The sequence below is a fragment of the Canis lupus genome, chromosome 3 (genome assembly GCF_011100685.1).
Source record: "Canis lupus familiaris isolate Mischka breed German Shepherd chromosome 3, alternate assembly UU_Cfam_GSD_1.0, whole genome shotgun sequence".
Lineage (NCBI taxonomy): Eukaryota > Metazoa > Chordata > Mammalia > Carnivora > Canidae > Canis > Canis lupus.
Window position 1 is genome coordinate 86460033 of NC_049224.1, and position 22997 is coordinate 86483029.

Sequence of the window (22997 nt, forward strand, 5' to 3'; positions counted from 1 at the left end):
ACATATTAGTTGAATGAATGAATGAATGAATGAATGAATAAGTGATTAAATGGATTATTGAGCATCTACTATGGGCCAGGAGTGGTGTCAACATTCAGGCATGTCTATGTCCTTGCTTCATTATTTATTGCTTTTACAGATACTCACTGAAGGCCTGTAGGATGTGTCTTAGGATGTTCTAGTACATTCTCTTTTCCCATGAACTTACTTCTTCCACGGCTCTGTTTTTTTCCCACCTCCACATTAACCTCCATATATCCTTCTAATTTCCAATAATTGCCCTGTTCCTACCATTCTTTCTGTGGAGCCTGACTTCCTAGTGTGATGTGGCAAATGTGACAGCGTCTGAACAGGTCCCCTAAGCTACCATAGGAATTTGGTTGGCTTCAGGTGTCCTCTAAACCTTCAGGGATGGGTGGGTGTACTCAGTGTCTGGTTCTCCCCATCTCTGCCCCATACAACCCCTACTGGAATGTAAGGACAGTCTAAGGATTAAAAACTCATAAGTTTCTGGTTGTACAGCAAACAGTGCATTTAGACAGCATTCACTCCCATATTGTTTATGATATTTCTGCCCAGGATTTCATGGCAATTGAATCTCCGAGTAGATATTTTTTCTTAAGAAAAAAAAAACAAAACCAAGAAATGTTAACACATGCATAATATCATAGTAACATTAACGGAACTCTAAGGGAAAGGAAGAAAAATATTACTTGGAAATCAAACTGCATTTGTCTACATTTCCTTTCTACCCTAGCCCCCAATCCTATAAAATTTAATGTGGTTGTATTCTATATTCTCATGTTTTTATATAACCTCAATAGTTACTATTTTTAATGACTGCACACTACTGCATTTTCTTGATCATAAGATGCTACTGATTTTAAAATGCACCACTGCTTTCATAACGGTTTTTCAAAGAAAATAAATGCTACGTTGAATGCAAGATGCAGTCTAATTTCAGAAATGTGGAAAATTTAGCAAAAAAGTTCTCTTGAAATGGAGAAAAATAGTCATAGTATGTATATTTATTTTACGTTGGCATTTACATTTGTATTTTCATGATTTACTACAAATCTTTGTGCTTATAGCTTTTATCTTTGAATTATTTCCTTGGTATAAATGTATAGGGATGCAAACAAACATTTTTATGGTTTTGAAGCATATTGCCACGATGTTTTTCAAAAGGGTTAAACATTTTAACCGGCTACCCAAAATGTATGCTTGAGTATCTGTACTTAATGGGAGCTCTGTCAGCATTAGGTTTTATTATTTTTTGTTTGGTTTTATCTTGTGCTAATTTTATATGTAGCTGATTTATATTTGCGCTGTTTTGATTATTTGGGAGATGGCATAAAATACATTGATGGCAAATTTAGTGGTTGTCTAAACTGCTAGTAAAATGTGTTGCTGTTTCAAAGTGGTATAAGATTATCTTCCTTAGGTGACAGAGACTAAAATTTGTTCTTCAGAGTTCCGGCCTCTGGCTGGGGTGGAGGAGAAGGTTCAATTAATAGAATTATTGAAAAAAAATCAATTTTTGTTTCTGAGAACAAATCTAATTAGACTTTTGCCATTTCCCAAGGACCTTTAAAGGAAGGTACTACAGTCTAACTTTGGAATTCTCAAAAATTTCTGTTGGGAACTTTGGTGCTGCTTGTTTCTGTTACCGAAGGTAAGGAATGCATCATTCGCATGCATGATAGTAATAGCAATAAACATTTATATATAGCATTTACTATCTGCTGGACAAAGTTCCAATCACTTTCTATAGTCATCAAATTCTCACAATGACCCCGTGGGACAGATATTATTCTGATTATTCCCATTGATGGATGAAGAAATTGAGACATAGAGAAGTTGATGTATCTAGTAAGGTAAAACCCTGGGAAACAAGGCCAAGCTGCTTGGCTTTGAGCCTATCCTGTAAACCACATCCAGGTACTGCCGTCTACGGGCATGACACATTATAGGATAGACGGGAGGCTGGAGAGGTTGGTGTACATGCTAGATCCTCTCTGCTAACAGGCTCACTTTCCATGTCTAGGATGGGAGGGTGAGATGTATTCTCTTGCCAGAGGAAAGCACGTTCTCCAACTGCCTCTGCTTCTTGACTCAAGTCCAGAGCCAATCACCCTGATAATATCTTTTGCCCTTGGAGACGGTCCCTTCATTATGCCCTTCTCTTATACACCTTCCCTACTGTGTTATCAATGGGTGTCTTTGAGTGAGGCAGATGTTCGAAACACTAGGAATTGCTAAAATTAATGTAAACATTCCAAATGCTGCCGCATCTGGGATGTTTCTAGAACATTTTATTTCTCTGCTGGACAGCGTGGTGAACTTGAGCAAAGAGAGGTCTTTCTTTTGTTTTTGGAACAAACGGATCATTTCCACTAGTTAATTTAATAACAACTATTCCATTGCTTTTCAGAGCTTATCATTTTATGCATTTCCTCTGTGCTTTTATGTCATATGCAAATACCAACTCTGTGCTTGGTTGTCAAGAATTAGTTATATGTCTTATTTGTATGAATTTTTTTTCTTGTTTGGAAGATAATTTGGTCCAGTGATAAGAGCACAGGTTTCAGAGTCAGAGAGACCTGGATAAAATCCTAGTTCTGCCCTCTTTCATTCTGTGACCTTAGACATGTTGTCCAATTTCCTCATGTAGGAAACCAGGATAATGTCATCCTACCTTCTAGGTTCAGATGTAAAGGTTAAATAAAGTTAATGAGCTAATTCTTATAGAGTACACAGATAGTACATGGTACATACTGTGTTCAATAAGTTAGCTATAATGATGTATATATAATAAAAATTTTAATAAAATGTAATACACTTTTAGGCATAGTCCAAACTTGGAACTCTTTTGGGAAGGGTTTCATTATTTTCCTGTTTCTCTTTCTCTAAATGAATAACTCATAGCCCCTCTCATTGCTTAATTTTGTGATCTCTCCCGTCTAAAAAGTTTCTCTAAAAAAATAGGATGAATCAAGATTTATTTTGTGGAACTTCTTAAAATTCTAAATAATGCCACAGTTTTGTTTTGTTTTTGTGAACATTAGAGATATCCTCATTCCCACCCCACCTCCTCCCAATGTCTGGAGGTAGGATATGCAATTTCTTTTAATGGACTTATTTCCAAGGAGTGGAATTTTCAGACTTCATGTTGAAAATTGATCCGAAGAGAAAAAACACTTCTCCTTAAAGGTGGGACCCCATTACTCAGTGTTAATTCTCAGGAAGGACCCCTCCATGGAGCCTCTCAATAGGAAAAATAGGTGGTGGAGGTATGAGTACCCAGAGTCTGGCAATGGCCTTTGTGTTTGTTCCTGTCTAATGGCCTCCAGTATTGGGTCCAAGGTACCACTCACAGAGCATCAAGTACCCAGACATCATGCTTACCCTTGTATTTTTAACCAGTCCTCAGGGCATCCATATTGGGGCGGGGGTGGGGGGTGGGGGAGATGTGCCTCTCGGGACCAGCCAGTGGTTGCAGGTGTTTAGTGAAAACAGATACATTGAGGGAATAATGGAGACGACTCATTGATTGTTAAGTAAGCGGGACCCATCCCTTGAAGCTTTATCTTGAGTGATTCTCACAGTGCGGGGGGTGGGGGTGGGGGAGGCAGTGATGCAGGTGGTGACAGAAAAATGACCCCATCATGGAACAATTCAGGGGAAGCCTAGTACAGCAGAGCAGATACTTAGTTGCTGTTGTTGATGAGATTCTGCTTGGGATCCCAGCCTGCAGCTGCTCTTGGCATTAGTGAGAGATTCGGGGGGGCTGCTGCCAGGTTACAAGAGTTCAGAACATGCCGGCCCAGGGGTGACTCCCCCCTGCTGTCATTCTGGCACTTGCAGAAAAGCATAGCGGTTTCCCTGGCTCCATTTCTGAGGGTCATGGGGCCATGAAACATCTCCAGGTCTTTTGGAGAGGTACCACTAACCCTGCATGTTCACTTTTCTGCCTCAATACTTCGGAGTCAGCTGACAATTTAAACTCTAAGGGGAAAATAAGTACCCCTCTCTTGCTCAACTCGGTGGAGTTGTTTTAACTGAAGGAGGATTGTGTGTTCCTCATCTTGGACTTGGTGATGGTAACAGAAAAGGACAGACCTCATGGGTCTCATCTCAGCCAAAGTGGGGTCCCAGGTGGGGCAGCAGGGCAGGTCACTGGGGCACCCCTCTGGAAAGGACATTAACTAGCACTGAGAGTGAAAGGAAGACAGGGTCAAATTGATCAGAACTCTACTCAGGGCAGAGACAAAACTGGTTTGTCATGATTGTGCTGCTTGGGATGGGAGGCTGATCATCTCAAGAGGCACATTGAGTAGCAATGGATGCTTCCTGAACTGCCTCCCGAGGAGGATGGAAGCCACTGACTGGTTTGCCGAGCAGGATGTGGCAGTCTGGGCTAGGGTCGGATCGCTAGGGGACATTATAGAAAAGATCGAGTTCGACCACCTCTTCCATCCTTCCTGTCTGAAGCTCTCAGCCACTCTTCTACATGAGCACTTACCCAACATTTTAATGCCTTTGGGAGAAGACGACAAGTTGTAAGTCTGTTTGAGGCCCCACATGATGTGGTCCAACCCTTCATCCTGGCTGGCATAGAGGACAGGAACCACCTTCTTTCCTTTCCTGGTTGCCTCCTTGGGTCACTGCTCATCACCTGCCATTTTAGTACCCTCCAAAGTGTGAAGAAACTTGTGTGCATAGTTTCGTCCAGGATTTTCCAAACTCATCTGCACTCTCTTTCTCCTGTGACAACCAGGGCTCTTTAGTCTTCTGTGTAACTGGCTTTGTAAAGAGTCTGGTCTAGCTGTTGTATGTGGTGTTCCTTAGTTCTCAGAGCTGATAGTCTATACGATTATTTTATTCTCCTGACAGGCATTTAGCGTGCACTTGCTATGTGTCTGTTGCTGTTGTATGTCCTACCAATATTTCAGATTCAAGTCTCTGGATAAATCTATCACTATCCTCTTGAAAACTTGCTTTTCTGGATTTTTCCAAGTGTGTATGAATGGCACCAGCATTCTCTCCCAGGCACTCAAGATTAAAGTCTTAAGTAAACATTAATGCCTTCCTTTTTGGACTATGTCTCTTTACAAATTTTTAAGAAATGTTGTTATTTTTATAGAAATGTTACACACTTGTTAATAGAAATATTAGAACATACATTAGCTAAAAGTGGAAAAAAGTTACTTGCCATTTCAAAACAGTAGCCAAGCCCTGATGTTTCTGCCTTCCTGTGTTCTCTTGTATTACGCTTCTTCTCTTTTCTGCATGGTCTCTATCCAGTACCTTCCACGCACTTAACTTCTCATATCTGAATGATGGCAAAAGCTCTAACCAGGTACTTTCAGCTCTCCACATTCTAGTATCCATGGGACCCTATCATGGGTCAGTAAAAGTCATATGATCGATAGTCAATAGAAGACCATAGGATCAAGAATGAAAGTTAGCTTCTTATATTTCCTCAATAAATTCCTTTTTTTAAAATAAAAGATTTGTTAATTTTATTTTAGATAGCGAGCATGAGTGGGGGGAGATGGACAGAGGAAGAAGGAGAGAGAGAATCCCAAGTAGATTCCTTGATGAGCATGGAGCCCAACATAAGAGCTTGATCTCATGACTCTGAAATCATGACCCAAGCTGAAATCAAGAGTCGGACGCTCAACTAATTGAGCCATTCAGGCTCCTCCTTCTTGACAAATTCTTAATACTTCCTTTATATCTCTAGTAGTTACAGCAAGGTCACAGTCCTTTAACAGATTTAAGGATCTTTAGTTTTTTACGAACATGAATGTACTACTATAAACCAGTTCGAGTTTTGCTTGAGATCTCTCAGAAAAAATACCTGTGGGACAATAAACTCTCCATTCCTGTGGGCCTGTTCTTAATACTATTCCCTGCTTCAACATATCACATGCATACGTGCACACATTACCTCCATTCCAGACTCTGTGAGGTGGGGCCCTGATGCTGGGGACCTACTACGTGTCAGGCACTTGGTGTATGCTCTCTCTTATGTGGTCTTCACAATACTAGTAGTTATATTTTTTTAAATTCTTTTTTAAGATAAGGAATACACAAAGACTTTAAACAATGCACCTACGATTAGTTTCAAAAGTAGGTCCTGGTGATCAGTAAACTCTCCCTTCTCAGGGACAATCTTGGATGATTGGAAAATCCAAGGAGGCACTTCTTTTTTTAAAATATTTTATTTATTTATTCATGAGAGAGAGAGAGAGAGAGAGGCAGAGACACAGGCAGAGGGAGAAGCAGGCTCCACGCAGTGAGCCTGATGCGGGACTCGAATCCGGGACTCCAGGATCACGCCCTGGGCACTAAACCACTGAGCCACCCAGAGATCCGCTAAGGGGGCATTTCCTAATGTAAACCCTTCTGGGTAAGATTTTTTTTTTCTCCCCTTTATCTGATAGTGAGGTTTTTCTGGTACCAGGTAGGTTCTGGAAACTGTCCTTTTTAAATCCGCTCAAATATTTAAATAAAGAAGCAGCTGGAAATCCTGAGGTTTTTCTTGTTTTGTTTTAAAGCTATATTTCATGGAAGAAAACAATTTGGATCAGGAAAAAAAAAAAACTGAAAGGCAAAAAAATTCCCAGTGGATCTTTTCAACTATTGGAGAACCTCATTATCTCCTCCTGAAGAAAAGCTGATTGTGAGTGAGTCAGCTCCATGATGTGCCATCTTCTAAGTTAGCTGCAGAATGGACGGGTCTGCGCTGCGAGGTCCTTCCACACAGTAGAGAGGTCTGGTCAGACTGGATAGGTAATGCCTGCCTCAGATATACCTGGCAAAATACCTGCCTCTGAGGTTTACCCACACATTTAAGTAGGTGCGAGGAAAAAGTTGATTGAGTTGCACCCATCCCCAGCACCCATCCCCATGTCTAGGATATATGCTTCTCTCACCTTATTTCTAGCCTGAGACGGGCTACAAGGACGAAGACACAGGCTTTGCCCTTTTTCACGGAAAGTACATTCTCACCCACATATCCCAATGTATGATAATCAATCTGCTTAGCACAGTAAGTGCTCACTAAACGTTTCTTGTTTTAATTCAAAGTGGATACTTCCCCACTACAGGCTACAGGAGGGAGGAGAAGCATGGGCTTTCACGTGGCATTATCTCATTTTCCCTCCCATGTCTTCCCTGCCAAACCTAAGTTTGTTTGAAAACTTGTTTATGTACGTCTCCTTTTTCTGTCTGTAATAAGTGCAGCATCGTCTTCCAGTTGCCTGTAAATCCCTATCAGAGGGTATCAAACCCCCGTTGATGAAAAAGTGGACTCAAGTACAGCGAGGTCAACTGGTCATTAGCAAAGGCAAGATTCACTAGTAGCATCGTCTGATTCCAAACACTTTGCTTTTCCTCTCTCGAGAAGGACCCTAGTGAGTTCTAACAGTCATTTCACGCAGGCCAGCAAAGCATTACTTCTGTTGGTGAAATTCAGCTTGGGTCTTCCCAAGCCCATCCGGTCCTAGCATTCTCCACGTTCCACGCAAGTGTGCACAAACCGTTCTCTCTGTGTGCAGCTCTCTGTTGCCACGTGACATATGAGCGGACAACATGCTGGTGGGTCTGAAGGCATTTGTCTACTTACAGCCTGGACATATCCTGGGGAGACTGACCCCCTGTCTCCCCCGGCCTAGAGCCAGTGGTCTGGGGAGGGGAGAGCCAGGGGGGTATTTCCTTAGCCCTGAGCTCTCAGATTTGCTGCCATCAAAAGGTGCACTTAGAGCTCTCTAATGACTGGGGTTCTTTTTTTCCCACTGGACCTTTGGTGTGAAACCGCAGACTGGGAGGCTCAGGGTCCAGAGCCGTTCAGGTACACGCTCCCAGGGAGCGAGGGGCGGCGCACCTGATGCGTGCGTAACCACCGAGGACCTGACTCTCGGGTGTGATTTCTGTCCTGTAGCTGGTTTGCCTTTTCCCCTCTTTGCTCCCAGGGATCTCTTGGCTTTTCTGCTTTCAAAACTTTACCTTCTTTGGGGTGAGGATTTCAATTACGGCAGGTGAATTTGGGAGTATTTTTCTGTTGCTCGCACCCACTGCCCTTAGCGCTCTTGCTTCCTGTTCTGTGGCCCAGGGACGGGGCCTCCGCATGCACCGCAGGCAGCCTGCAGGGCTTGGAGGGCGAGGTCCAGGAGCAGCAGCCCCCCGTCCAGGGAGCACTTGCAGAGGAGCCCGGGGACCTTGGTCTTGACCGCCGCGCACCTGTCATTCGGGGCCCGCCTTCCCCCTCTCTCCTCTCACGTGGAACTACTACCCATCCCTTAGGTTTTTATGCTCTCCTCCTCCTCCTCTCTGTTGCTAAAATCCTCCGGAGGCCTTTTAGAAAAACCCTCTTCTGTAACTCTTCCCACTCAACTTTTATACACAGGGCAAGGTTGTAAAAGGCGTAAAACCCCCTCCGCCCACTCCAGCTTCCCGAAATCCTTAGAAAAATAATGTGCAAGAATGCTGTTGTTTTCGGGGGAGCATGTCATTTGTTTTACCGGTCTGTAGTTGATTAATTTGCAAATGATATTCCCAATAAAGTGCTTAGAAGTAGATAATTACAACTATATTAACAGTTCCCGGGGAAGCAGATGGGATTCCGAGGAGCTGCCATGTAGCATTAGTGTTGATGCTGCACTGTAATGTACCATCCACCCCAGAAAACCACAAACAACAAGCGCAAATCCTGCTGATATTCCAGATTGGGAGGAAATTGTGCTTTTGCCTCACATTCCATTCTTATCGGAATTTTTATGTGTGTTTTCTTGATCGCTACAGTGCTCAGTGAACTGGTACATTTTATGTTGAGTCCCATAACTCTCCAACTGTAATTCTGAATTAGCCCCATATTAAGCCTGCACGAAGCAAGTTTTTAAACCGTTCATCAGTGTTCCTCCTACCATGCCAGATATTTTTAAGAGTAGATTATCTCTGTACAAACATATAATTTCAATTTCCTAAATTACCTGAGCCAACATGCCATGTTAGATAATCAATTAAGAATTTTTGGATGCAGATGAACCTCTTCCTCGTTCTTGCTCTTTCTGTGACATACACACATGCACACATTCACGCCTGCACATCCACGGGCACACGTGCACGTGGGTGCACACGCATGCGTGTGCACGCACTCACACACCCTTGTCAAGTTAGCATCTTATTTTATTAAGCTGCCTGATAAAAAGGGATCACTTTTCAGCCTGTAGCTCTCAGGAGGAAGGTGACGATGTCATGCATTCCTGTCCGCACATCTACACGTCGGTCCCTCTTAAGTAGGCTGGAGTTATGTGTGTTAATGCACGACCAGGCATGGGAATTAGTCAAATATGCATTTGTGCTCTGGTCAGCTGAAGACTGTTGGGCCATGGAGCAAAGCCTGTGGGTCATCAAGAACAGGATGTTAAGTGTGACCTGGAGCCTCTTTGGTGACCACTGCTGGATCTTTGCTCTAGGTCAGGCTGAGAGTAGGCCACCGGCAAAGACTAGACTTGTCATATCAGGGATCTACCCTTCATTTGCCATGATTGCTGAGCCACTGGAGAGGCTCTGCTCAGGCCATGGAGTAGACCTAGAATGACCACTCTTTTATTTGCTCAAGTTGATAATCATTTCTGTGAAGAGAGTAGGGAAGGATGGTGACCATTGTTTTCTCTGCTTTCCTTGGTTGAGAATGGGCCGGGGGAATATGTGCGGGTTGCTGCGTGCTTTGTGCTGATTTAAAGCTGTCTCAGAGCATATGCTCACTGGCTTTTCCATAGCAGGCCTTGTGGTTCTTGCCGGGGGCTTACACATTAGGGGGCTTAGTTGGATATGCAAGTAGGCTCCAGGACTCCCAACAAGTGGCCCAATTATCACCATGAGCCTTTTTACTGTTGATGTACACTGGAAGCTTTTAGTTTCAGCTGCCATTTTTGGGAGCACCAAGCACTGTGAGAAATACTTTGAATATATCATCCCCTTTAATTCTTACAATATGCTGTAAAACAGACAATGGCTGCATTTCACCAAAGAAGAAATACAGCTTCAGAGAGGTTAATAAATGTGTCCAAGGTCACAGAGCTAATAAGTGTCAGAGTTGAGATTGAAACTCTAATCTGCCTGCTACCAAAGCCCAGGCTCTTAACTGTGACATTATTCAGCATCAGTTATTTTATGAAATTAATTAGATGAATGTAAAAAAAAATCACCTAGAGTGTTTTCATAGTTCTGTGCAGATGCATGGATAGGTGAACATCACACATCCTTGATTTTCCATAGGCCGTGTTCAAGGGTCAAGGAAGTAGAATGTGCAAAAACATGGGGGGGGTAGTGTAGCTTGAATGGAGGCTGGGGTTGGATGGGGAAAGGTCTTGAGGGTCATATGATACGGTTTGGGCAGCATCCCACAGGTGATAGAGATGTTGTGGGTGTTTAGGCAAGTGAGATCCATGATAAGATGAAAATTTTCGGAAGGGTTTAGAAAGAGGATGCTTCCGAAAAAGGTGGGGTGGTAGTCAGGCCTAACTAGATGTTAGGAAGCCTTTGGAACATTCTTTTGAGTGATGCAAAGGTGCTGGCTGGCCTCGATGAAACAGTGGGGAACAGCACCATGAAGGAATAACAACAGCTGTTGTTTCCTACCCAATGACCATGTACCTATCATTGTCATAAGCATTAATTAAAAATGCATGAACTCATTTAATCCTCATGACATCCCCATGAAGTAAGCCGTATCATTGTCCCCAGTTTACAGAGAAGTTGTGGAGATGTACAGTGCCCAAGGTGACATCATTTATAAGTGACTGAGCAGGATTCCATCTCCAGCCCTCTCACCTCAGATCTTGAGACCTGGCTAGCTTGGCCTCAGACCCTGCATGAGGTGGCACGGGGTGCAACACATCTTTTCCTAGACGTGCAGCCATCCGGACACATGGAGTGCCTACCTAGGAAAAATTGCATCTAGGCGCTCGGGAATGGAATTGGCATTAGCGGGTATGACCATCTCCGCTTGTCCCCTTTCTGTATCCTGGCAGCTCTCTCAAGGCTGTACTCCGAGGGGCAACATTCGGCTTTCTTTCTGCTTATCTCACTTAGGTAGGATTTACCTTCTCTGTTGTTGTCTCTGGTAATGTTGAGATCGGAAACCTGGGTTTAAGACTCTGTAACTTATGAAAAGTGTGTTTTAGGGCACATGGCTTCTCTGATTTTTGGACATCTTATGGTTAAGACGAGGATGATAATGTTCACTCATCCAGTTGTGCTTTCAAGAAATGGGTAGCGAGCCCCCCAGTGTGAGCCGCACTGCATCTGCTAGAGAGGCGCTGGGGTTAGCAAGACACAGAAAAGTCACAGTGTGTGCTCTTAAGGAGTTCAGAATCTTACTTCTGATACAAGTACATAAATAAGCAATTGCCATTCGAGGAGATAATATTCATGACAGCTTTTAAAAATCTGGAGTGCTTTAAAATGCTGTGCTATTATTATTATTAACTCTATTAGGGAGAATGAGAGGAGAAAGTCAGAAAATGCCAGAAAAATCTGGGTCGGGGCTGTGCTCCTTGCATCTCCAAGGCTCCCACTGGGAGAGGTTCCAAGAGGGCAGGCCCCTCCAATGAGGGCTCCATGGCTCCCGCCTGCTTTTGACCTTTGTGGAGAGTGCTTGCGTGAACACACGTCGTTTTCAAAAGTTTAAAAATACGCACTTGGAATTGGAGATGATCAAGCATGAATCCCAGGCCATAAGCGTGTGGGAGAATTGTGCTGATCTGGGGGTATGCAGGGCCACGCGCCCCTATGAATTGACGTCAGCACTGTCCAGGAGGCGCGCGGCGTCTGGGCCCCTCTGCGTGGTCAGTCTGTGATGCAATGTGTTCTCACAGCCTGCGAATCAGTTCCCTCTAGGAAAAGAAAAAAACACACATACACGCACACCATGCTGATTAGCTGGATACACCACTGTTGAAATGCCTGATTTTGCAATATTTAAGCACTTTCTCAGCTAAGATGGTGAAATAGGGTAAGCAGAAAAGAAAAAGCCACATGTATTTATTAGAATCAAGCCCTTTCCGTTTTGAATGTTGACCTTTGAGTTTCCAAATTGGGCAAGGGAGTAATTATCAGGAATACCTTGATAAAAGGTTGGATGATTGCGATTTAGGAAAACAACTTTATATTTATAAATCCTTTGTATTTTGGGGAGCGTTTCATATCGATTATGATTTAATCCTTCGTGCCAACTCTGCAAAGTAGATGGAGCATTCATAATAAGATGGTAGATGAAGACACTCAGGACAGAAAATCTTTGGCCTGTCCAAGGCTCTTCTTACACCTAAGACAAAAGAGAGAAGGAAGGGGATAAAGGAAAAGAATAAGGAATACTTATGGAGCGCCTACTACGTGCCAGGAGGTAATACACAATTGAATTTAATTTTTCACACAATCCTGGGGTGGTGTGAGTATTCTCACTCCCATTTCACAGACAGTTAAACTGAGGAGTTGTACATTTCATAATGCGAGGCTGAGTTGGGTGTTGGTGCCCAAATCTCCTTGGTTCCAAACCTGTCGTCCTTTCTCTACATTTCCAGCCATTCTCTGATTATGTGTTCTTACCAGTCAGCTGTTCTGAGCATTTAGCTCCAATAAATGTGTATTTGTTCACCTATAAATTATCTGCATGCGCTACTGTATTGCTACTTTATGAACATTATAAAACACACACAGGAGAAAGAAACATAAAGATGCATACATAGGAACAGAAGACATACAGTTTCCTTTGTGCACCCAATTTTAAAAACTGCCAACAGGGCTGTGGTTCTTTCTTGGAAAGTTAGGAGCACAAAGTTCAATCCTATGGCTTATTTTCTTAGAAAAACCCACTAGACAGCATAGGGATACTTTAGGGGAGGATTTCTCAACAATGGCACTATTGGCATTTTGGATCAGATCTTTTATTGTTGTGAGGGGCTGTATGTTGTAGGATGTTCAGTGGCCTCCCTGGCCTTCATCCACTAGATTCCAGTAGCAACCTCTCCCCAGTGTGACCATCAAAAATGTCTTCAGACATTGCCAAATGTTCCGTCTTGGGAGTAAGGGCGGTAGAATCACCCCTAGTTGAGAAGTACTGTTTTAGGGTAATTAATACAAATGGGTCCCGTCTTTGCTGATGCCTGAAGAAGAAAGCCTCAGGCAGCAGCACCAGTTTAGAAGATGTTTTTTCCCTTGCCATTGAAATTCATCCAGAGGACCCTTGGGCTTGCTTCCAACCTATATCCGGCAACTCCTGAGGTTGGCCCACTAGAACAGAGGTCCAGCTGTTCAGCGATGATATCAGCCTTTGGATGGCTTCTGTCCCCATGCTTATCACATCTAATTTTAACATCTTGCGCTTCACTGCCAATGGACTTTGACAAAGCCCAGTGTGGAAGACCATGGTGGCCCAGCGTGGGGTATGGGGTATGGTGTGGCATGGTAGTTAAGAACATGGCCTCTAGAATCAGGTAGACTTGTGTTTGATTCTCTGCTCTGCCATCATTACCTGTGGTTTTGAAAAATCCCTTCAACCTTCCTCAAGTCTTTCTTTCCTGGTCATGATAAGACTTACAAGGAAGGAAAATACTTGTGACATAGGGTTGCAGTATTGGGCATGATGACTTTTACCAGCTCTTAAAAAGAAACAGCTATTATCTCGATTATGATGATACTTATTAAAAACACTGAGACCCTCGCCTTGCTTATACTAAGCATGCAATGACTGATACATATTATCATAACATATAACGTGAACATAGCTTTCTGAGTTTCATGCATTTGGCTGCAGATTCCATGAAACAGGGACCAGACCTGTCTTACTCATCACTTGATCCCCATTGCCTGGTGCAGCCAGTCTGTACTAGATCATCAGTGATTGTTGGTTGTGAATCCATGTTTTCTTCCCCCAAGCCAGCAAAAATTGCGATCACTATCTCTTTTGGGAGGCTTTAATATCACACAAAATGGCCCTGGCTGATGCTCCCTGAAGTTCTCCTGCTACTGCAACTTGTGCAGTTTCATGTGAATAAATATATTTGGCTCTACGTGGAAGGAAGGGAGGGAAAGTGATTCAAATGTTTCTTCCTTATGACTTGAAGCTCAAGGAGAGGGAGTTCTTCATAATTTTATCTAGTCAATGGAAATGCAGAACCTTAATCATCAGGACTGTCTAATCGTTCCTTTGGATTTGACTGAGATGCTTGCTGTCCTGGTATTTTCCTGAACTCCGTTTCATAATGCAGGTTTGCGTATCAGGTTTCAGATTTTTTGATTTATTCTTTGTTTCCTCTGGCTACTTTTAGAAAAATTAGAAGTCTTTGTGGTTTGAGGGGAAAAAAAAAGATAACTTATAAGGTTGAGGACAATTTTTTTTTATTGGGAATACATCAAAAATCATCAATAAATCAGGCATAACAATGCTTGATAAAGTTAGGAGAAAATTGATTGCAGTAGCAATAGCTGATTTAAACTAATGCCTGGTTGCATCATTACTCAAACCAACACAGGAGCTGCATCAGTTTTAATTTCTGTCTTGTTTAAAAATGAGCAAGTTTCTTTTCAGCAAATGACTGTTGATGATCTGTATCTTTACGTTGAAAAGGAAAAAATTTTCCACCATTTCCTGACTTGTTGGTGTTGTATGTTCTTCAAATTTTCAGCACCTCAAACCTATCATTTTCGGAATATGTTTTATAAAAGCAGAATTAGTAGTATGGGCTTGTTTCTGTGTTTGTAGGGGTATTGGGAGCAAGTTGGAGTACGTAAGTTTGCGTGTGGTTTTTGTTGTTTGACCTAAGTGAGTGAGATATATAATTGGAATGTTCCTTTTGTTCAGAAAGCATGTATTCACAAAACATATTGCCTCTGAACTTCATCTAGTACCCTCTCTTTAGGTATTAATGGAATGAGTGAATAGAAGCTTCCATTTTGCCTTGTCTAGTATCACTCAAAGACTGATTTTATGTTAAATTATATGTAATTGCTTAGCCATGTCAAAATATTAAAAAAAAAATTGAGAGCAAGAGTAACCAGCCCCATTATTCCCACTGTGTTTGGGAAAGGACGTTGGAATTCAAAGGAAGTAAACAATCAAGACCTGAGGAGGAGGTTCAAGTTTCTTTTTTCTCCCCAATTATGAAAATATGTGAAAAATGCAGAAATTTTTTTAAAGTCAAAAGAGAATACTTAACAGTTACATAAAGGTTTGCCATCTAATTGCAACCACCGTTAGCATTTTTAATACAGTTCAAATAAAAGAGTGAGAGAACAGTGTACATAGATTCCGGTATCCTGATTTTTCCCTTATGTAACTTACAGTCATATTTTTGTGCTACTGAACATTTATAGCAGTTTAATATCTTCATCGGTGAGTAAACCGTAATTAACTGCTCCTCTATTGTTAGATATTTAGGTTGTTTCCATTAGTTTTGTTGCACCAAATTGCAGACTTCTTAATTAGGTAAGTGTTCTGGCCCAGATATTTATTTCCCTCCTCATACTTTGTGATTTGCTTACACCTCCTTCTGTGGCATCTTCACTTGGCTTTTCCCCTAAGCCAAATGGCCTGGTCTATTTGGCCCTCCATTTCTTTAATAATGTTTCCACTCGTGATGAGGGGTTGATCTTAGGCAGACAACACCCAGGTGATTCACTGCCATTGGTCTCTGAGTCTTGACCCCGGTGTGGAAACATTCTGAGCCTGGAGAATGCAGCTATAGTTGCCTTCAGCCAAGAGACGAACTTGGCTGGACTTGATCTTGCCTCTTAAAGCTAAGTTTTAATAATTGATGGTTTGCTTCCCCCCAAATGTGCTTTAAATGTTGAATTGTCAGAAGTTTCTTATGTTTTGCCATGTATTGTCCTTACTGAGCATGGGTTACTTTATACAGAAAACATATGGTTTGTTGACCATAGTAGTCGACTTTCCAATATGAACCAGTTATTTGGCAGTAGAGTGGTTCCCAAACAACCTGACTCTCACTTCAGTGTTTTCTACATGGGTATTGGTTCCAGCAAAACTGTACCACACGCTGATCATATTTCTGTGAAGAAAAACCTCAGTTGCCCTGATGCAGGTTGGAAGCATGGAATCATATGTGTGTGTGCCCGTCTGTTGTTGGGAAGGGTCAAGCATGAACATTTTGAACATCTGCTTCTTTAAGTCACCTCTTTTTCTAATTTCATGTGGTCATTTTAATGACATATCATTTGCCAAATGTGTATTATCCTAAATCTATACCTGCATACCTGACATCTCTCCTTTTGATTGGTAGTTCAGTTTTTCGGCCAATGGTATCACCGGTTATGTCTTCCCTCTGGTCTTGTTGGCTCTCCTGATTACACTGATGATAACTACTGTTAGTCTAGTCTGAAAGGCAGTTGCGATTCATTTGGAAGGTATGTATTGAGCTCTTGCTGTATTCTCAGAGACTGCAAATATGAGTAAAATAATTTAGTACGCAATGTGAGGAGCTGGGTCATGCCTTTAAGATGCTCTGGATTGACCTCACTGAGTGTAGACATGGCTCACCCCATCAAAAGATGAGAGGAAAGCATGATGTCTGTTGCATGGGGTTTTCTGAACTCAGTTCCGAAATTGCTAGGTCCCTCTCTATGTCTCTGCCAGGCCCTGTTTCTCAATGGGCAGCATGAGGTAAACAAACTCATCAATAACTAATAAGGTACAGAGTAGTGGTAAGTGCTACAGAGGAGTTGTGAACAAAATGGCATGGCATTGTGAAAGGGATAAATGTGACGCTCATGCCCTGACATTCACAGCTCCCCTGCCAGCTCTTGTTCTCTGCCTCTGTCTTTCAAGATGCTATGGGGTAAGTAGATATGGGAAGGAATCATTTCCAGGAAAATTATCTGGAGGAAACTATTCACTGAAGAACGCAATTTCCTCTCTTCTTTTCTTCAAGCCTGCCTGTCCTGCCTCCCTCTCTTCCTCCCTCCCTTCCTTCTTCTCATTTATTGTATCATTTATTCAACAAATATTTTTGCAGCTACTGTTCACCAGGTTGGAAAGACAAGTGATGACAAATACAGACAAAGTTCTTGCTCTCAAAAAGCCGATATTCTAGTTGACCAGGCTGTTGGCGCCCATCAAAGGACCAACTAACAGCACTCTATATGCAAATGTTTCCACTGAGATCAAACCTGTCTTCTCCGGACAGTTCCTTTTGGGACCTTCAAGTCCTTTAACTCTTTGTTGGCCCAGTGTGAGCTTTATTAGCATCACAGTATGTTCATGGCAGGCCTGCATTAAGCACTGCTTGATCAGTGTTTGGCCAATTCTGCATTTCCTAATAGATATTCTAGTTTTCCTTTAAAATTTAGTTTTCTACATCTTTGACTTATGTCACTTCCAGGCAGAGTCTCTGCAGGAGTTGACTCAGTGATGGTCTCAGTTATACATCTATAATAAGCAAATCCCTTAAACATTTATTTTTAGAGGTTATGCTCTACTCTAGCAACTTAATTTCACAGTAACAACGACAATACATTTTCCAATGAACACTTCAAAGCACCCATAGGCATAGAGTGAAGTTCACTGCATTCAAGTAATCCAGAATTTAAACCACTCTAAGTCAGTTATTTGGCACACTCTTTTTCTTTCAGAGAGCTCAGAGCAACTTGCCTGCTTTATCTCCTTGATCCTCCTGTTATCCATCAGACATTCACGATGGGGTTTCATCATTGCCTTACCCTCTGTGAGTCTGCAGGCGAAAGGATAGATTTTTATATTCAAAGACATTTTATGCTTTTGTATTTTAAAGCCAAACTCATAAATACTTCTTTATTCTTTCTCTGTTTTCTCTTTTTCTTTCTCTTTGTTTTTTTTTTTTTTCTTGCTTCACTCTCCTTGCATAGTTCATTATTTCTCTGTTGAAAGGATGGAACTCAAGAATTGCCCATTCTTAGGGAAAAAAAAAACAAACAAACCAGCCATAGGAGGGATTTCTGGCCCCTGCTGGCTGGTAATTCACCCTTCCCTTCGATCATGATGTATTCCTGTGTGTGGACCACAGGTTGGATTTTAAAAGCCATGCCCTGTTAAATTGATAATGGTTCATTTTCAGAGCTGCCTCTGTGGTTATGGATTCCCAGTCTGTCTTGTAAGCCCTTTCTGGGGCCAGAAACCTTTTTGGAGAGAGAACCTCTTCCTGGAGAGGGGGCAGATACCTCCTTGGCCTCCTCCCTGCTGATTTGATGACTTGGCCTCTCAAAAGGTTGTGCACACGGTGGATTCTTTAAAGCTTGTTTATCTGGGGAAGGGCTTTAGAAGGGAGATTGAATCCCTGCTGTCAATGACTCTTCTGAAACAGGGCCAGGGAGATAAGGAGAGTTCATGTTGCCAGGTAATGACCTTGCCTGGACCCACTTGAGAGGAGCCTGGCAGGCATCTCCTTTGCGGGCGCCTGGACTATCTGCCCAGTGGGGAGAGGGCTGTGTCGTCTCTGCTCTTAAAGGCCAAGGAAGAAGAGAGTTGATTCACATGGACAGTTTTCCAACTTTCTGCTACAATGCTTTGGTTTATTCGAGTTGTTAGGGTCATTTAATATTTATTAAAGTGTTTCCTATGCCCAAGATGCCAGTTGTCAGCTTTTCCCCAGCACATTTCGCTCATCAGGGGAGTGGAGGTGGTGGGAACCCTGAGGTCACAAATGTGCTCAATTCATGAGCATCTCTAGAGTACCTTGCATGGGCCTGGCTCTGCATTAGATTCAGTGGAACCATAATAAAAACATACATGACATTGTCACTCCTTCCTGTTTGAATCATATGGGGGTTCAAGGCAGAGATGAAACTGCTAGAAAATGGTGTCTGGCTTTGTAGAATTGAGCTTCACAAGGAAATTAGTTCCAGTATTGTTTAAAATCACAATGAAATTAAAAACACCCTTGATGTCCATCAGTAGGAGAATGCTTAAAAATAATGCTATAACCATGCTGTAGAATATTCTTCACCTGTTAAAGAGAATACTATAAATAGAAGTATAAGCAATGACATTGAAAGATTGCCAAGACTACAGTATTGTTAGGTGAAAAATAATTTACTTTCATTGTTAAGCCATCTATATCAAGAATGCATATATATGTTCATGAATGTAGAAAGATGCTTTGAAGGGAAATTTCCATAATATTACATATGGACTTGTTTCTGCTTCATAAGGATAATGCATTTATATATTTCTTATTTAATGTAAAAAGTTAATAAGGAAGCAGGTACTGAATTATGCAAGATCAGAAGAGAGGAGGGATGGAGTGAGTGTTCTCCCCTTCTTGACTGTGGATATTGAGCCACTTTGCTATTTGAGCAGTTGAGCAGAAGACCAATGGCCTGGCTGGAGTTGCTTCTTTGCAGTCCTGGCCTGGGGAGAAGCCGCAGTAATCAAAAAGACTTTATCTTTTCCCATTCAGTAAGATAGACTTTTCATTATTTTAATTATTTCCTTCACTGTGCATTTTATATATTAAAGTAATTTAAATATATATATATATATATATATATATATATATATATATATGGAATACTACTTACCCATAAAAAGAATGAAATCTTGCCATTTGTGACAACATGGTTGGACGCTGAGGGTAGTACACTAAGTAAAATAAGTCAGACAGAGAAAGACAAATATCCTGTAATTTCACTTATATGTGGAATCTAAAAAACAAAATCAGTGAATGAACAACACAAAACTCAAAGACACAGAGAACATATTGGTCACTGCCAGAGAAGAGGGAGTGGGGAATAGGTGAAACGAGTGAAGGGGATCAAGAGATACAAACTTCCGGTTGTGAAATAAATAAGTCATGGGGATGTACTATGCAGCATGGTAACCATAGTCAATGATATCATATTGCACATTTGAAACTTGCTAAAAGAGTAGATCTGGAAAGTTTTCATTATAAGAAAAAAATTTTTTTTTGTAACCCCGTATAGTGGCAGATGGTAACTAGACTTACTGTGGTGATAATGCTGCATGTATACAAATATCGAATCATTATGTTGGACATCTGAAACTAACGTAATTACAATTTATTGAAAAATGGCCGACTCTGCATGTGAAGAACACCCAAGGAAAGGGATCTCTTGTGTTTTCATTTTCTCCTTCCATCCCATGTGTTTGTATTAATGGGAGTGAGAGCTGGCAACGTGACTTTGGCTCTTTGTCCTCAAGAAAGTCAGACCCTGAGGTGTAGGGTCCCTTTCTGCCTTTTTTTTAGATCTTGACAACTACCGAGGATATGAAAGAGCTGATGTTCTGTTTATGGTTCCAATTTTATTTTACACCGATACTGGCCACACGCTAATAAAAAATAAGGTGCATCATGGTGATGTAGTTTTACGGCTTTTAATCTCTGTATATTAGAGATTAGGTGCTACTTGAATGTATATGTCCTTTGTCCCTTGATAAATTATATACTCATTGAAGTTGGGGATTTTGTCCTTTGAGCCTATAGGTATCCTCTATAGTTACATAGAATGGTAGCTTTCTCCAGAACAGACACTTAATAGATGTTTGTTGATTGAGTAAATGGTTGAATTAAGGAAGTAGTAAATAGTCTCTGACTTTTTGTTTTAATACAGAAAATAGAGTCAACTTAATAAAAATGAGGCCATGGACTGGAAACTGTAAGATAAGTCTATCTTTTAAGTGAAATTTATTTGACCATTAAGAAAATGAAATGTTTTTAAATAGCATGAAAAACACAGAGACTAATGTAACAAATGCCTAAGAAACACTCATGTGTCCAACATCCATATTTAACAAATGCTCACACTTTGTCATGTTTGCTTCTGATTTTTTTTTTTTTGCCTAAGAAATAACACATTTTAGATACATTAAAGCTCCATTTGTCCCCTTTCGAGTCCCATTAGCTTCTCTCACCTCGAAGGTAACCACTATTCCACAGGAAGCTATTCCTGTTTTCATACTTTTACTTTTTATGTAAGAGTATACTCTACAAACAGTCTAGAGTTTTGTGAGTTTTAAAATTTATACAACAGTGTCATGATGCATGTAGTAATTTGTGACTTGCTTTCTTTTCTCTCTTTTTTTTTTCACTGAACAAAAATTAAACTTTATTTTTATACTTCTAAATTTAGTTACAATTTTGCTAAGCATTTCTTCATATTTCACAATTGTTAAAATCTTTTAAAATGTCTCAAATTGGTTTTAATTCAGAAAGATCTGTCATTATTTTTCTGTAGTTTACAAATATGAAGCAATATATAGTAAAATGCAAAGTAATATTCTAGTGCCCTATTGCTTTTATCTTTTTATCGGTTTCAGCATTTAGTTTGCAAAGTTCTTTTGCTTTGTTGTTTATTTTTTTTTCCTGTTTAGAAACATACTTTATTTTTTTTTCATTATATTTATTATTAATTTTATTTTTATTTTTATTTTTTATTTTTTATTTTTTTTATTGGTGTTCAATTTACTAACATACAGAATAACCCCCAGTGCCCGTCACCCATTCACTCCCACCCCCCGCCCTCCTCCCCTTCCAACACCCCTAGTTCGTTTCCCAGAGTTAGCAGTCTTTACGTTCTGTCTCCCTTTCTGATATTTCCCACACACTTCTTCCCCCTTCCCTTATATTCCCCCTCACCACCATTTATATTCCCCAAATGAATGAGAACATATAATGTTTGTCCTTCTCCGACTGGCCTACTTCACTCAGCATAATACCCTCCAGTTCCATCCACATTGAAGCAAATGGTGGGTATTTGTCATTTCTCAATATTGTAACAGATTTCTCCATGTTGATTATGTGAATCAAGTTCATTCAACTCCCCTCTAAATAAATACCATGATTTATTTGCTGCCTGAAGATACCCATTCCCCTATTGATGGAGACCAGGATTTCCCTCCAGTTTTTCACAGTTATCAATAGTGCTGTTAAATACAACCTCGTGGATGTCTCCTTTGGCTTGTAAGAATGTCCCTCTTAGATGCGTATCCAGAAGCGAAATGGCTCAACTGGGGGGAATTATATTGCTAACCTTATTAGATCTCAATAAAATGCCCCTTCTAAAAGGTTGGCGCTAATTGCCATCCCCACCAGTGTTAGAGGATGTCTGCTTCTGTACATTTTCACTAACACTTGGTATCAGAGTCCTTCATGCTTCATTTTTTAAAGAAATTTATTTCTGGCTGATGAAGGCCATGTTACAAAGTTCAGCCCCTGCCAGTATGCTTCATGCTCCAGATTTGTGTGATGTCACACAGCTATCTGAACATCACAAAAGCCATCGTCTTTTCCAGGAGTGCATATATTGCCTTTGAGTGGCAAACTCTTACTCATTCTTCAAGACCCAACTAAAATGTTCTTCCTCTGTGCAATTTTTCTGATTTCCTCAGATCAATTGTTGTTCCTTCTTCTTGCTCACATAGCTCTCTATACAGGTCTCACTTGTTGCATTTATGATGTTATATTATTATTACTTTTTGTGGCTGTGTTAATCACTGGACTGTGAGATTCTCCAGGGCAGGGGCAATAGACATAGAGCTTAATGCAAGAGAATTTTTTTGAGTATCTTGCATGAGCCTGGATCTGTGTTACATTCTATGGAACCACAGTGACAACAAAAATGCATGACATAGGCTCAGCTTCCGGAATATTGTTTGACTTGTAATTGGGACCCAAGGCAGAGGTTTATGAAGTAGTTAGAGAACAGAACCCGGTCGTATAGAATTGAGCTTCTGTCACTTCTGACTCCCTAGCACTTATCCCAGGTATAGCTCACTCCACGTTTACTACACAACTACACGGGCAAATAAATTAATTCATCCAACAAAATCTGCCAAGCACTTTTCTAGGTGTGGGGCTTGCAGCAGAGACCCAACCTGTTAACTCTGTGTCCTCACCGAGAGTACACAAATGTGTTTGTTAGGATGGGAGTAGGGAGAGGGAAAGGGGATGGACAACAAACAAATCAACAAATCC

The 22997-nt window shown here is 41.2% G+C and overlaps 1 protein-coding gene across 3 annotated transcripts in view; it reads left to right on the top strand.

The window, feature by feature from the left end:
* PPARGC1A (PPARG coactivator 1 alpha) overlaps nucleotides 1-22997 on the top strand; it is a 639471-nt gene that overhangs the window by 216141 nt on the left and 400333 nt on the right. The window lies entirely within an intron of this gene.